The sequence below is a fragment of the Cryptomeria japonica genome, chromosome 2, assembly GCF_030272615.1.
Source record: "Cryptomeria japonica chromosome 2, Sugi_1.0, whole genome shotgun sequence".
In the NCBI taxonomy this organism is placed as follows: Eukaryota; Viridiplantae; Streptophyta; class Pinopsida; order Cupressales; family Cupressaceae; genus Cryptomeria; species Cryptomeria japonica.
The window spans coordinates 46,092,014-46,102,945 of record NC_081406.1 but is presented as its reverse complement, the minus strand read 5'-3'; the positions used below and the strand labels follow the sequence as shown (position 1 = coordinate 46,102,945).

At 36.0% G+C, this 10,932-nt stretch overlaps 1 long non-coding RNA gene across 1 annotated transcript; it reads left to right on the top strand.

Moving 5' to 3' along the window:
* Positions 1-451: 451 nt before the first annotated feature.
* Positions 452-10,762, top strand: LOC131075028 (uncharacterized). Its single transcript, XR_009362225.1, has 3 exons — positions 452-739; positions 3,503-3,579; positions 10,641-10,762. It is a non-coding gene; the product is annotated as an uncharacterized LOC131075028 (long non-coding RNA).
* Positions 10,763-10,932: the final 170 nt, after the last annotated feature.

Here is a 10,932-nt window from a genome sequence, read left to right as displayed (position 1 = left end):
TTTATCCAACAAAGGGAGTTGTACCTTCATATCAAAAGTCATAGAGCACTTGCACTCACCATTGCAAGTGACTCAACTGTTGGTTCTTGTTTTTGTCTTTCAATTTGGGCATTTGGGAGTCATAAAATAATAGATTATTAGTCTCTTCTATTTGATGATTGTTTGTAAATTATAATATTCAATTACTATTAAAAATCTAAAATGACTAGTGAATACTATGTGACACTTGTTAAACTCCAAGCAAAGACTTGATCCAATTTCAAAAGATAGATTGATAGATATAATATAATGTCCTTATCAGTTCCTGCCCCCACAAGGAACTATTGGCAAGGCTTCACACTAAATAGTTAATAATCATATCTTTTGACAGCCAATAGCATGGCTTGTTTTGTGCTATGTCAAGACTATCCTAAGTCTAAATCCCAAATTGTCAGAGATATGTGCTTGGGTTTTAACCATTGTTGCAAGGTGGGAGCGTTGGCAGGCTATAGATGGTGGATGGATAGACAATGCAAAGCCCAAGGCAAGAGAATGCCCAGATACAGAGGAAGGGGGCAAAAACTAGATCTCGGTTAGCGTTTGTTGCACACAGTTGGCATTTACGGTTGCACCTATGCGACGTGGATGTGCAGAATGGTAGCCTTGGTGAGGTTTTGTTGAGAGTAACAAAGGCTATAGATAGATGGCTCTTAGGGTTTTCATTTTGGGCATGCAGGCCAGAGGACCCGTTACTACACAGGTGGGAGATGACAATGAAACAATATTAATAAACGCATGGCCTTTTTAACTTCAGATTTTCTTCAGTGAAATCTGCTCTGTTCTGGTATTTATGGAACCCCATTTAGCTAAATGTGCATGTGGATTATTTTTCTTCTCTATTCTAGTATTTGCAGAACCTGTTGAGCAAAATGTGTGCATAGATTATTTTTCTCTTTGTAACTTGATGGGCATCTAGATTTGTAAGTTTAATACTCCCTCTTATCCCGTACAGACTAGAGCAGACTCCCGTACAAACTATGGCTTTACAAACTAGGGTTTCTATCTCTTCATGAAAGAGGGCAAAGAACTCTGTGATAATTTCCAAAGAAATTCCTTTAGTCTCTGGAACCTTAAGAAATGTGAAAACCCAAGAGACCAGACTCATGAAAGCAAAAAATCCAAAAATAGCCGGTGCTCCGAAAATATTGTTGAGTGCAGGGAAAGACAATGTCACAACTGTGGTGCAAAGGAACGTTGTTAGTGTTATGCAACCAAATCAACCTGGAAAACTATTTACCAATCTATTTAGCTGATAGCTCTCTTATGGTAGCTATGAAGACAGATAGAACATGCACCCCTTTGATTGTCTGGTAGAGTTGTGCTTGACTGCACATCTCTTCTCTACCTTTTACTCCTGTTATGTGGTTGCTTCTCCATGCAAAAAATGAGCACTTCGAATTTCGTTAATCAATAATATGTAATTTCTACTCATCTTATATTGAATGGAGTTTATGCTTGAGAGATAATTGAGAAGTAACACATACAGTGTGCTTGTTAGAATTTGAATTTTAAGAACTTGACAATTTTATCACTTATGCACTTACTAGAAATCATCTCTACCATATTGGGGAATCATATCAGTGTCTGTAGAAAGTAATTAGAGGGGTAGCCCTTGTTGAAGCTTGGAGATCATCTCTACCATATTGGGGAGTCAAATCTGGGGTCAAACTTGATATGATTGAATTGCCTAATTTATGCAGTTTTGCCACCGTTAGTTATAAAAGAAAATAAGATATGCATTAGCATTCTAGGAAAAAAATAATCAACCCACATCTAGATGAGGGTGGAGTAATGTAATAACCTCTTGCAAATATTCTAAATCGGATTTGAACACTTTGTGTGCTTTCTTTTTTCTTCCATATTTGACCAATTTGTGTGCTTTATTTTTTCTTCCAAAAGTCGGACCATTGGATACCCTTTGTCGACATCTTTGATGGGTGCATAATTGCAAGTCCAACAACATTTTCTGATCATGGTCCATAATTATTTTGTGTCAAAGACAAGGCTGGCTCACCCACCAAAGTAGAAACTTGCATGGATTCACATCCTTCTAAACCAGGTAATGATTTTAATGATCTTATAGAACCTGCAGCTGAAGGGATGTGAGAGGCAGATCCAGCATAAAGAAAAACTCTCTTTAAACTTGCACTCTGATTTGATTTAGACTATTGCAATTGATATACCACTTGCCAACCACCTCCCAATCCCATACTTTCAGGAAGAGAACCATTCTTAGAAAATTTCATATGGCCACTGTTCTTACTAGAGTTTTTCACATTTCCAGCAGACTGCAAATTAATTAAAAATCCAGTGCCCTAGTTCATTTTTCCTCTGGTTGATTTACGTTCAACATAACTTGATTTATTTTGTAGGGTTTTGATTGCAGAGACTCAAAACAAACAAGAAGCCCACAGTCAAGCTGATTTAGCAAAAGAAAATGCCACACTGAGCATAGTCAAATGAAACTGCAGAATTTCCTCCTATTCGTTCCTTTGTCAATTCTGCTTGAATTCTCCAAAAACATTAAATGTTTAAAAACTTTGAGAACCTTGTCTTCATTGTCACAGTTTTGTTTCATTTTAATACGAATCTGGGTTGCACTTGGCACTTGCTCTTATTTATACTTCACTTTCTTTGCTTGATAGCTTTCAAACTTTATTCTCATTTCGATCTCTGACATTCTCTTGCAGTAATAAAATTGTGTGTGATTACCTATACTTCCTTTCTTTTATTAAGAAAAAGATATCCTAAATTTGCATAAAATTGATGATTCAATGCAATTCTTTTTACTCTAGTCTCTATTATTGTTTCATTTTCAATCCAAATTTCTAGAATTTTCTCCACATATAGTACAGATAGAAGATGCAAATGTCTCTTACTGTCTATTTCCACCCCCAAAAAAACTTTTCCAGATTCATAAAGGATACTGTGTTAGTAAAATTGTTTTGTTTTACATCAGTTACAGACATTGGAGGATTGACAATTAGTGATGGAATTGAAGTTACGAGTCCATTTTAGATAGGTACATGAGCAAAAAATGGTGTAAAATATGTTGTGCTAATTGTGGAAGATTCTGTAGGAGTTGTTTTTGGAATTAAAACCAGATTTTATATACTTGATTTATCAAAAAGTGCTAGAGCTAAATCTCTTCCTTCCTTCATATTTTCTTTCCTAGGCATGCTACCCTCACAGAAATTGCACACCGTGCATCGCAGCTCCCTCTGTATAGTCATTTCTACATTAGTAAAAATGTAAAAAATAAATCAATTCCTGATGCCATTTGAATTGTGTAGCCACCATAATATATGCAAATTGATAAAGTTGATCTACTATCGAATGCTTGATATATATGTTTTCTTCTTTTGGGCTCCTCTTCTTTTATGACACACTACTCATTCATTGAATGTTTTCTTCCCTTGCTCTCTTTAATGTGTCTAGTTTCTTTCTTTTGTTGTGTGTTCAGCATATCTCATTTACAAGATTTTTGGATCACAAAGAACATTGAGCATTGGTAGCATCTAATTACACAACACATAAAGGGTAAGATACTTTTGCACTTTTGTTGTGCATTGTACAGTTGAAATAATGCCCTCAAATCTGGTTAGTTGCCTCGGCTATTTGAAGCTTTCTAGTTGTTTTAAAATTCTCTTTAATTTAGTTCATGTCCTTATATTACTTTAAAAGAAACAACTTCAAGTCTCCATACCCACAACTATATATGCCAAACTACTTTGTTTCGCAGCAAAGATATTAATAAACTTTATGCAATATGCTTTGTTGATCATCAAACAACTTTATTCTTGCCTTTTTAAATCATGCCTCTCCTCCTGCAATGCAAACTCCACTTTTACATCTTTATGTATGCCTCATCTTAGCTAGATGCACTTTTCATTTTCCATGTCAATGATTTGAAAATTGTTTTGCATGCTCCAGGATCGAGGGGCATGGCCTTTGTTAAGACCTTGGAGTTCAAATAGTGGGCTAATTGGCATGAATTTTATGATTAGGATAATATTGTTGAACTTTTATTGTTACCCATTTGGCCATTGCTCGATAATGTGCAACATGGACCATAAATTGCAGTCAACAAAATCATTAAATAATATTATAGATACAGAGAACTATAAACCTTGTAGTCTGGACTTGTCAAAACAAACAATTGACATGGTATTAGAAAAAAATAAGATGTTTAGGGTGAAATAATTTCTATACAATGTAGGCAATTGTCTTTTTGACTCTTTCCAATTCTTGTTACACATGCGATACACTTCTACAGAGCTACGCATTGGAACTATTGACCATTTTATAAATTGCCTAGAAATCAATGATCATGATGCTTTATATTCATACGGCCATGAACTCAACCCCCAAGGATTGTATGAAATGCATGGAGTATGTGACGTTGACACTTATCTATGATGCATGCGTCTCCCAGCAATTCCACTACCAGGTTGTAATGAGAATGGCCTTTGGGGAGATGCATTTTGTATTGGATGGCTAGCCAAATGGCTAAAAATTGAAATATGTGTTTGGTCTTCAACAAGAAAATCAAAGTACTTGCACTTCAATAAGAACTTACAAAGAAATGCATATTCTATTCTATTTCATGACCAAAACCCTACTCATAGACATTTTGAACCGCTAATTAACAAGAAAACGACTCTATACATGATGCAAAATAGATTACTCCACAATTCAGAGATGGCTCCTACAGCGACTACTAGTTTGTAAAAGACAAGTTTGCAAATGCAGTGCCCAACTTGTGCAAAGATGCATTATCAATGTCAGATTGTGGCGACAGCTTGTTCAATATAATAGCCACTCTAACAGACAATGAATACGATGGTCCATATGTTCGATGGTACATGGCTCAATCATTTTGCAATGCACTACTCTCCAAAGACAATGTAGCAATAGGTTGCATAGAAACATGTATCCGTTGTGACCTCACGATTAGTTGTGGCGTGTCAAGTTGGCAAGCATATATTGCAAAAATTGGAGATCCATATGAGCAAAGCAAACTTGAAGGTGCAGATTTCTGTTTTGAGTGGCTATCCTACATCTTGCAAGTAAGAGTTAAAGTATGGTCAAGAATGACCAACATGTGCATACAAGAATATTGCAAATCCTTGACACCTACCAAAGTATACAATATCATGAGTTACAAAGTCAATGAAATGCATACACACTATAACCCATCTAGAGTGGACAATCTAATAGCAACTCAGATTAATGTTGAACAACCACCTACAATGACATTGGTTCAAGCAAGACCAATAGCTAATTTGCACAAGCTCAAACAATTTATTCAGAACAATGGATATACACGAATCAATACATCTACACAATCAAAACATTCTTTAAACACAACTATGCATATATCAACGTCTATCGAACCCGAAAAACAATCTACAAAGTTGTTGACAAAAATCACACATGACTCGCTTCGCAAAGTGAAACAACAAATACGTAAAGCAACTTCATATCAGGGCATTTGAAACTCAACAAGAAGCTCACAAACAAAACTAGAACGTTACATTGAAAAGATACAAGACACACCAAAACATGTCTATACAATATGTGTCCGACTCCATTTTAAGAAGAACATGAGAAATTTAACACCAAAAATGATACAAGCATACCAACACCTACTACCAAACAAAAAACACACTTCTAGTCAAAACATATGCAAATTTTGTAAAAAACAACTAAACCAAAACAGTAAACCATCATATGCAACTCCAAAACATATCAACACACATAAGCCATTAGAACACACGTCTACACTTTCAGAACTTGAAGAAAGATTAGTATCACTCCAAATTGCATTTTCACAAATTTGGCAATTAGGACACAAAAGATCCCAACTTGGATTAACTGGAACAATTATTAATGTTCCAACAGATATTAATATTATACAAACAGCATTGCCACGATCATCTGATGAAACATGGACAGTTGTTGTTGCATTGAAGAGACGTTTGCAATACAAAAATGAATATCAAAAAGGTAGAGTACGTCCGAACACTGTTATGAACTCTCTGAATGAATTATGTAAAACAACATTATACAAAATGCAAAATGTGAAACTAAACAAAAAATGGCATGACCATTTGTACCCTTCACAAGAAGAGGCACCTAGTAGCGACTCTTCATCAACTGATACCAACAATGAAATTGACAATGCCATGGAGGTCGAAACAGACACCGTGATATATGGGTTCATCGAGTCGCGAACTATACATTCTCTTCAAGACAAAATGATTGAAATCGCACCTGCAGAAGGCAAACAACCTTTAGGAATATTCTAGGACAAGTATGTAGAAGAGATGAACTTTCCAATGTTATTTTTTGGTGAACCACGTGATGAACAAATTTCAAAAAAAAAATCATATCAAAGAATTGCTCAGTGGGAATTGCAAAATTCAAATCGAGCATTTGCATATCACACCACTAATTTGTTTTTCAAAGCTATCAAAATACTAATTGCTCAAGTGTTTTCTTGCATTTGGATAAGAATCCACAAAGGAAAGTTAAAAGGAAGAACATTGAAAGCAAGAGATGTCAAGTACAAACCAAACCTCGAGAAAATTCTCTAATCTGATATTGGATATACAGATCTCAAGAAGATTAGAAATTCACCAGATTATTTGCAACATCTCAATAAGAACATTTTTGCAATGATACGACAATTAGGCCCACCAACTTTTTTTTTGACATTCACTAGTGCAGAGCAAAATTGGGCACCATTGACACAAACATTAAGAGAACTCTACATGGCACATCACACGACCACAAGACAAATGCAACTTGATTCATTGTTTGACATTGACATTTCATCTTTGATAAAAAAAGATCCCGTCACTTGTGCTCACTATTACAAACATAGAATTAATGCAATGAAACAATTATTTTGTTCAGATGAAATTTTTTTTGGAAATGTATTCGACTACTTCTCAGTTACAGAATTCCAAAGTCAAGGAAATGAACATGACCATTTCATGTTATGGGTTAAAGACGCGCCGATCTACGGAAAAGATAGCAATGCTACTATTGGACGCTTTGTCGACAAATATATAACTTGCAACACAGACACTTTAGATGACCACATAGCTAGAGTGCATATGCACCATCACACAAAGCAATGTGGGAAGTCAAGAACAAGAAAGTGCCACTTTGGTTTCCCACAACCTCCAATGAAGGAAACAACAATACTTGAACCATTCATTAACAAATACCGTGACAATATGCACACTACTCCTAACCTAAGATCAATTTTAGAGACATCAAGCTATGAGCCATGCGTCTCCTTTGCAGATTTCTTAGCCAACATAAACATGTCTGACCATGAATACATCATAGCCATATGGTCTACAGTGACCAGGCCAACATTATTTCTCAAAAGAAAGCCAGCTCATATATGGAATAATTCATTTGCATCTCGCATTCCACATCTATGGCAAGCAAACACAAATGCACAATTTGTCCTCAATGCATATGCTGCAGCAATGTACTGTAGCTCTTACATGACAAAACCCAATAATTCAATGACAACTACATTCAACAAAATACGAAGAGATCACAAGCAACATAACATTGACACCATAAACATGGTAACAAAACTAGGAAATGCCTTGCTCAACCTGCAACAAATGTCTTCTCAACAATCTATACACATTGTCCTCTCTCTTCCCCTTAGCTATATTTCACGTACTTGTAAATTCATTGATACTTCCACCCCTCACAACTGCACTTTTATTCTAAAGACTCGCAAGCTTCTTGACAATGAACCGGACGAGATGCAAAATGTTGCTTGCAAAAGCTCTGTTGATCATTATATTGCACGCCCAGAAGCATTAGCTAGTATTTGTCTTGCAGAATTTGTTGTAGAATATGCAATGACAAGTGGAAAATTAGCAAAGCACGGTCAACCTCAAATTATCAGATTTATTAAGTATGATAAGCATGTTGACACCGACAACTATTATAGAGAGAAACTTCTACTGTACGTTCCTTTTTCCACCAATGAAAAACACATTGAAGCAAGGCTTTGAAACTTGGCAAGATGCTTTTGTGAACAATGAAAAAATGATACACATTAATGAAGCAAGGTACACATATAATGTAAATGATTCATGGGGTGATATGGCCGATGTTATGAATGATGCAAAGCTCGAAGATGAATACTATAGAAATGTACATGATGTACGAAAGACAAATAAGGATGACAACGAAGAGTACAACTTGGAACTAGACATAGCCACACTAAGACACAATGTCTACATCGAAAAAGTGTCAAGACCATTTGAAATAGTTGGACATCCCCACCTGAATGACAATACAGAATATTATGCTACTCATAGAATGTTGAACAAAGAACAACAAGCTATAGTAAAAGACATATTAATGAAGAAACAACAAAACCCAGATGAGCCATTGTACTTGTTCTTAACAGGAGGTGCTGGCACAGGGAAAACCTTCACTGCAAAGGCAATGTATCAAGGACTTCTTCGTCTATACAATAATGCAATAGATAGTCACCCAGACAAAGTGAAGGGGTTGTTACTTGCATACACAGGAAAAGTAGCCTATAATATGGGAGGCACAACATTGCACTCTGCATTGTTCATACCATTTAACAAATCCACTTCTAATACTCTAAGTTCAGAAAGATTAGATATATTGACAAAGGAATACCAGCAATTACGTCTTGTTCTCATTGATGAGATCTCTCTAGTTGGAGCTAGAATGTTGCGTTGCATTGACAAAAGATTTTGTGAAATAATGCAAACCCCAACTAAACACATCGGTGGCTTGGACATTATATTCTGTGGTGACTTGTACCAGGCAGAACCTATACACGATTGTCTAGTGTTTCAAGCACCAACAATAGACACTGACCTATTGCCATATGATTTTATGGCAACAACGTGTCAAATGTTTCAATCTGCAAACTACAATGAGACAAACAGATCAGTTGTTTATTGTTGTTCTCAACAGAATACGCACGGGCTAGCAAACCAAGGAAGACATAGCATATTTGAATAGAAAATGTTTACGTACCCCACTTGTAGACCCAACGTTTCCATTTCTTTTTTACAAAAGAAAAGATGTTGACGCACACAACCAAAAGATATTATCTACTCTTCCTGGAGAACTACTCATAATTAATGCAATTGATGAACACGACAACATTGTTCCTATAGAACAATTGTATAAACATAGTGCAAATCTCACAAATCAAATAATGTTAAAAGAAGACATATTGATCGAGATATATGGTGGTGACTATAATATACAAGACAGTCTTGTCAATGGCTCAGATGGATGATTCAAATCATATACACAAACCAATAATGTCAATGTCATTTGGGTTGAATTCAACGATCAACGCATTGGAAGATCTCAAAATGCAAAACTACCATAGCCAAACCAAACATATGCTAACAATGGATGGGTGCCAATTCTTCGAGTTGCAAAACCACTCCCTAGACACAGTTCGACACAGAAGACTACTATTCGAAAACAATTTCCACTTCAGCTGGCATGTGCTCGAACAATACATAGAGCACAGGGACTCACCATGCATGGTCTTGCATTTGAACCTTTCGATGTCCACCAACATGGTTTGTCTTATACAGCTCTGAGTCACACATCAACTATTGAAACATTGTTCTTGCTGAGCCCTCTAACACCACGAAAGATCAAGATAAAGCCAACAGTCATAGATGAGATGGAATGACTCACCACAACTACTAATTGGACTCTTCAAAATGATGTGCACTATCAAAAAAGTATAGCCCAAATAGTTATTTCTACATTAAACACTTGACATTTCCAAATGCATAGAGAAGACATCCTACGTGACACAAACCTAATGTCATCAGACATTATTTGCTTCCAAGAAACATACTTGTATACACCAACAACGGACAATACACTTCCAGGCTACAATTGTTTTGCAGCGTTTCATGTTCATGGCATAATGACTTGTATTAACAAAAACATACATGTGGTTAGCACAACACCTTTAACACTAGACAATGTTGAAGCATTGTTCCTCTCATGCAATGTTAATCAACACACACTCTCCATTTATAATATTTATGTCAAACCAAGAACATTAGTTACCAACATCATTACTATTATCAATGAAGCAATGACAATTGCTCCTAGTGGCACCATTGTCTATATTGCAGGTGACTTCAACATTGACATATCAATACAGTCAAAAACAATACAACTATTTAAAAGACACATGCAAATACAAAACTTGCACTTGTTACATGAACAGAAAGATACTTTGCCAAGAAGCAACATTGATCACATTTGGACAGACAATAATGCACACATAGCTAGGACCAAGAGGTTGGAAGCATATTGGACTGACCATGATATTGTTCTCACACACATAGACAATATTGTCTAGCCATGGCATATGCTATGCAATGAGCAAAAATTAATAGAAGATACCCCTTAGCCAACATGTAACTATCTACCTGTAGCATTCCTTGTGCTAATACTATTGCAGAACATGCTTTATTCTTACATGCATAGCATAAGTTCCCCTCATAAAGTCTAATGTCGCCACTCGTTTGCAGCTCACTTAACACATGGACCCCAGTCGAGCAACGTCATTTGGATCAGTGTCTTCCAAGGAACATCATTTGCCCAAAAAACAGTACAGTATTTAGACAATTTCAACAAATTGCTTACCTACATAGAATTAGCACAAACATTTTAACTAGACAAGCATTTTTATTGTCTCTTTAGCACTCACTGCTTTGCTTTGTAGATCTTCCATACATGTCCATTGCAGTCAGCTAGATGCTCATAGCTTACAAGAGCACCTTGGAAAATAGTGGTAACTTTAAATAATATTGCAACAATCGC